Raw genomic sequence first — 6,516 nt, 5'->3', positions numbered from 1 at the left:
CGTGCCCCTCCCCGCGCCGCCGCGTTCCTCCCGCTCTACCCGCTCGCTCTCTTGGCCTCCCCAGCCCCTGAGGAGCAGGGCTCCCTCTACCTGTTCCTCCAGCCCCCTCCCTGCCCGTCCGTCCGCTGGGAGGGGAACGTGGGGCAGGGTGGCGGTGGGAACGGGAGCGAAGGACCGGGTCTGAGGGGTCCGGGTAGGGACACTGAAGTCTAGAGCGAAGAGGAAACTGAGGGGGCCCCAGGGTGACAGAGGAAGGTTGAGGGACAAGGTTGAGGGACAAGGTTGAGGGGCGGCGGCCCGGGGAGAGCGGGGAAGGCCTGACCGGAGAGGGGGCGCGTCTGAGGGACAAGTGGGCGGAAGCGGAGACAGCGGGCACCGAGGGGCACTTCAGACCTCACTGTCCCAATTGGACGAGAGACAGATTTCCTTTTCAGACAATGGCTGCAGGGGAAAGGCTTAGAGGAGGGAGAGACAGGGATAGCCGGGGAAGGACCACTGAAAGGTAATAGGAAAGAGAAGCCATGGGGAGGCCGGAAGTAAGGTCGACTTTTGTTTTTCGGCTGTTTTTTTTGGGGGGGGGGGCGTGAGAAAGACTGATGCCCAGAGGAAGTTTTGAGAGAAAGGCTCCCACGCTCCCATTGGCTTCTGCATGGGGACAAGTGAAGCGCCTCCCCAGGAGATGTTCTGCTTTCTCCAGGCTGCAGTGGGCTCCCCATTCCATGTGCCTCACTCCTCCCCCTTGCTCACCTCCCCAGTTAAATTTATGAGTTCAGGATTGGCTTTCAGGAATTAGGAATATTTATGCTTCTTTGAGAGTGAGGTTTGGAGGGTGATAAATAGGGGTCCATGGGTGTGGGGGGGTGCGGCTGGGCGCTCCTGTGTTTAACCTGGCTACTTTCCCAATGCCCCCACCCACCATTCCTTCTCATCCTGAGCCAGAGAAGGAGCACTCCTGGGGAATGGGTTTTGGGTTTCGCTATCAGGAAGGAGGCTTGATTATCCTGGAGAGCTCCCCTGCCCCACTCCCACCCCCACCTCAGAGGTCTGCAGAGCTTTGCAGCAGAAAGGATTGAAGGCAGATAGGAAAGAACTTTTTAAGCATCCTGGCATTCATAGAGCCCCTGGAGTGCAGTTATGGCATTTCTGCAGAAAATAGGGAGAAGTCTGTTTCCCCTCTGTTCCCCTAAACTCAGTTGCCTAGGAATAGGGGAGAAGGGCCAGGAAATTCAAAGGCAGGTTTCTCTAAAATGTCACTTCCCTCACAGGGAGAGGAAGATTGGAAACCTCCCACCCCCCAGAGACCACAGCCTAGATCCCTGGGAAAGGAGGCTAGGAATGTGGGCTCTGAACATCTCCTAGGAGCTTCAGGCCCCAACCTGTTCACCCCCACTGCTGGCTGAGAATTAAAAACAGCCAGTAGTTCTGGACACCCCTTGCCCTGGGCCTCCAGGAAATGAGGGAGGGAGAAAGGATCTGCATCTGGACCCACATGCCTTGGAGAGTTCTGTTCCAAAAGCCGCCACGTCTGTGACCCCAATCCAGTAAGAATGCTTATTCTGGGCCTGGGTAGATAGTGAACAAAGGGATGGGCCCATAATATAAGGGAGGTTTAAGGAGACCAAAGAGCTGGGGAGGAGTTGCCCTGCCCCCACCATCCCCTCCATCTACTCTGGCCTTAGCAAGGATGGTCACAGTGCACATGTGTACACAGGAGACTGCTGCCTGGAGTGGGAGGAGGGAGGGAGAGAAGGGTCTAGACTGGCCCTTTAAGAGCCACTTAGGGTCAGAAAGCTTGGGCTACAGAGAGGGGAAGGAGCTGATGTCAGAAGACGGATGGGCAGCAAGATGGGGATTGATGCTAATGGGGGAGTTAAAGCTAAGTACCCAGACACTCAGAGGGCAGAACTGCAGATCTGTCTTCCTTATGCTCACCCCCCTCCCAAACCAAGGCTGTAAATCTGCCTCTTCAATTGGGGGGAGGGGAGTAAGGAAAAAAGAGAGGCTCTCTTCTCCCTTTTCCTGTTTTTTTCTTTATGCAGCCCCCTAGATCTTCTCCCAATCTCTCATCCCAATCCATGATCCCTTCTCACTAAAATGTCCAATTTTTGGCTTTTTATAAAAAATTGAGAGAATGGCCCGGCATGGTGGCACATACCTGTAATTCCAGCCACTGGGGAAGCTGAGGCAGGAGGATCTCAAGTTCAAAGCCAGCCTCAGCAATTTAGGGAGACTCTGTATCATAATAAAAAATAAGCTGAGTGTGGTGGTGCATGCTTGTACTCCCAGTTAAATTTGACTTGGGAGGCTGAGGCAGGAAGATTGCAAGTTCAAAGGTCAGCCTTAGCAACTTAGCAAGACCCTGTCTCAAAATAAAAAGGGCTGGGGATGTGACTCAGTGGTTAAATGTCCCTGGGTTCAATCCAGGGTTTAATTTTTTTTTTTTTTTTTTTTGAGAGAATGGTTTCAGCTTGCAGAGGAGTGTAAGGAAATTTGTCCTCAACAGAACCCATGTAGGACAGGTTGATGGGATTGTGGTGAGAGACTATAGATTGGAACTTCCTGGTTGCCTCAGTTTCTCTTCTTCTCACCCTATTTTTACCAGGACTGTAGGATGGGGCAGGATGTAGGATGTTCTATGTCAGGCTTGTGAAAGCCCCTGTCACTGAGATTCTGGAGGGATTGGCGCTCAGCCTCCAAGGGCAGCTAGGGAAGTTGTGGGAGCCCTCCACTGAAGATATACCATGTAGTTTCTCAGAAACTACTGGATCATACTGTTCCCTCTTGAGCACCCACCCTATCTGTTGAGTGGAGGTAACTTCAGGCCAGTCATGGATTTGCTGTAAAAGCAGGATCCCCGGCTGCTCCTTATGCCTCTCAGGAAAGAGATGGGGATTTCAGGGAAAAAGGTCTTAGAGGGGCTAAAGCTGGTAACTTCTAGTTCTTCTTTGTCAGATGGGGCTGTATCTCCCACCCTTCAGGTCTGTCACTTCTCTCCCTGTTGGCAGTCTGGGCCTGTTCTGGAGAAGACTCTATGTTAGGGGGCAGCCCCTCTGTATCCCATCTGTTGCAGTATTATACCTGAATTTCTTCCTAGTCCTAGAAACAGTTGGTGCCTGATTGTCTCTGGTTTCCAAGTCCTCCTCCTTATCCATAAGATAATAATCCTAAAACAGGGATCTTATCTCTTCTCTCCTTCCAGGCTCTCCTTCATAGGCCAAAAATCACCTCAGAGTTATCCTCTGTTTTCAGCCTTCAGAGACCAGGGCGCAAGCAAGACTGGCACAGCAAAAGTTGGGGGTTGTGAGCAGGAGCCACTGGAAGCCAGCCTTCCAGCCTCCCATCACAGGGAGGTCAGCCTTTGCCCTCTGTATGCTTCTCTATACTGGTGATAAATCCTGTCTTTGTCTCTCCTCTGACCCAGACCCCAGGCGGCCTGGGGGTCAGAGGCTGGGGGAGGGGTCAGTAGGGAGGAGGGGGAGATACAAGGAGAGTGGGAGGAGAAGACAGACAGGAGCAGCTGGTGGGCAGGCCTGGGGGTAGGCAGTAAGGGGCTGGGGCCTCTTGATTCTGTGGATTGGTAGGCATTCCAGCAGGCCTGCATTCCAAGTGAGAAAGTCAGGATCCCTAAGATGTGAAAGTACCTTCAGAATGGAGCTTCAGGATTCCTGGGGTACTGCAGGTGTTGGTGTGGGGTGCCTCAAGGAAAGAGGCTACTAAAACAAATGGGAGAATAATGTTGTGGGAATCATCACTATCCCCATCTCAGACCCCTACTCTACATACATGTGCTTCGTGCACATGCGCAGGCACACAGGATTTATGGCCTGTCAGCAGGAGGGAGCCCAGGAGAGCCAGCCTACTCCTAGCCTGGCCCCTCCCCAGCAGTCTTGTCTCTATGACTTTCCTGTCTCTGTCTCTCAGTTTTTCTCTGCTCCCAGCCTTGCTTGCTTTCTTTGTGTCAGTTTCTCTCCCTTTCCTGGTTGGTTATTCTTGCTCTCAGCCTTTGCCTCTTTGTCTCTTACTCACATTTCCTCCCTCCTGGTGTTGTTCTTCCTGTCGTCTTGTACCCCTCCTCTCCTCTCTTCCAGTTCCTTAGACTCTCCATCTGTCTCGCCTCTGCCACTCTTCAGTCCAGCCATCTCCCCTACCTCAGTCCTCCCATGAACCCTGTTCTGGCTGGGGTAGGAGGACTTTTGGGAGTCAGGTTGCGAGGAGAGATGGGAAGGAGAAAAGAGGCTCTGAGGAGTCCTTGCTGTGATGGGAGGTCTGAGAAGCGTTGGATTTTGCTATGGTGTGGAAGTAGAGGAGGGGGAGGCCGGGAGGTGACTAGAGAGACACACAACTAAGGGAGACAAGAGACGGACAGAGGGCAAACAGTAAGGAGAGAAAGGCAAGGACTCTTAAGAGGGTTTTGTGAAGTCTGAGGGGAAAAAGCTGAGAAGCATCTACTGTCTCATGTGAGACAGATCCAGAGACAAGGTCTGGAGACCCTGCCAGACAAACAAAAACACACTGTCCACCATACAGCCACAGTCCTGGATGCTCTCGCCTGCCCAGGAAGTTGTAGAAGGCCTCTTTATCCTATGCAGACAGTCTTGAAGTGCTGGTTCCCTCCCCACTAACCTCCTCTCTGCTACCTCCCTTCCTCCCCTAGTGAGAATGACATCAGCTCTGGCTGCCGCTGTCCTCAGCAGCCTTGCTGATGTACTCTCCCATGGGTGCAACAGAGGCCAACCACCTCTGCTCCACCCATTCATTCTCCAGCCCAAGAGCCAGGAGCCTGGGGTTACACAGCCCAGCCCCCTGCAGTGGGAGTGGGAAGAGGCTGTACCAGGAAGGTGGCTGCAGGAAATGAGGGGGACATGGGTACCAGGGGGAGGGAGAGGAGCCTGAGGGGGGCACTTGAGGAAGAAAAGCTGCAGTAAATCACTCTGTGGGGGTGCTCCCTCTGCCTGAGCTCAGTGGGGTGGGGAAAGGATAGACATGGGGGGGGGAGTGGGGAATTGCCACATCTGGCAAGCAGGTGTCTGGCACTGTTCAGGCTGTAGTCACTTTCCCAGCCAAAGGGGAAGAAGCAGGAGAGGGGAGGAGGGGCCTCTTGGGGTCCCCTGGGAAATAGGGAAAGGCTCACAAACAGAAATTCAGAGGCCCACAACCAGACCAAAAAAAAAAAAAAGCAAGGGAGATCATGCAATGTTCCCCTGTCTCTGCTCCAGTCAGTGCTGAGGATGGTTTGCTCAGAGTCCTGAAAGAAAATTGCTGACCAGAATCCTGGGTAGGCCTGGCACCCAAAGTTTCATTCCTACTGGGAAAGAGAAGACAAGAGAAACTGAAGCTCAGAGAATTCCAAGTTTGAGACTGGATAGAACTCAGCTCACCACACCATCGCTGGTCACCAATCCCCAACTCCAGCACTGACACATCCCCTACCCAAGGACCAAGCTGGGTGATAAGGCAGGTTAGGATGCTAAGTCTGGTCACTGCTTTTTGTACAGCTCAGGTAAAGACAGAATGACCCTAGCCCTTCTGCCTGCTGCACTCCAGCTTTCAATGCAAGACCACAGGCAGGAGTGACGTAATGGAACATGAACTTTCTTCTTTTCTATCTGCTGAGAGGAATCCTGCACCCAGGTGCTCCCCACTTGCTGATCCTAACTGTCAGGTTTCCAACGGGAAGCAGGCAAGTCCTGTGCTGCAGGGTTTCTTCTCATTCTTGGACCTTCCTCCCCTCATCCTTTCCATCTCTCTTGCTTAATCCTGGAATTGCAGGCCTAGTTCATAAGCAGTAGAGGTGACTGAGAAGGAGACCCTTAAATTGCAGTGGAGAGGAGGACTCCCCAAACTGCCCCCTCCTTAAAATCCTGCAGAGGAAGGGGGAAAGAAAACCAAAGCATTCTCCTGTCGCCGCGGCAACCATAAAACCCCCAGCTAAATCCATCTTGTGAGCTCACCGCCCCATTAAGATGCAGGGCCAGGCTCTGCGCCAGCCCAGCCACATTCATTTGTGCGAATAAAGGTGGAGGAGGGGGAGGGGAGCAGGCTCTGGAGGGACGGGGAAATGGCGAGAAGAGGTTATTTACACCGCCGTCCTGACCTTCTGGAGCAGCGCTGGCTCCGATAAATAACCCGCTCAGCGCCGTTTCAGAGCAGGAGTGGGAGGTGCAGGAAGGGAGCAGGGGCTGGAGGAGAGCCCCCACGCAGGTGCGCGTCTCTGGGTTACTAATGGCTGAGGCGGGAGCAGGCAGCTGGCTTTGGGGGTGGTGGGGGGAGAACTCAGTTCCCTGAGACTCCCACTGAGAAAATACCATCCCCACCCCACCCCTGGCGCCAATTTCCAGGCGAGGGGACGAGGGGACGGAGCTATGCCAAGGAGGCAAACAGCCGCGTAAATTAGGGATGGGGGGGGTTGAGTTGCTGGGGAGTCTCTGAGGTAGGAGGGAAGAAATATTATAAGATGGGGAGTGGGAGGGGGCTGGAGGAATAGGAGTAGCTGCCAAAAAGAGAGGAAGAGGAACA

This window comes from Marmota marmota, unplaced genomic scaffold, assembly GCF_001458135.2.
Source record: "Marmota marmota marmota unplaced genomic scaffold, marMar, whole genome shotgun sequence".
Lineage (NCBI taxonomy): Eukaryota > Metazoa > Chordata > Mammalia > Rodentia > Sciuridae > Marmota > Marmota marmota.
This window is presented reverse-complemented; position numbering follows the sequence as displayed.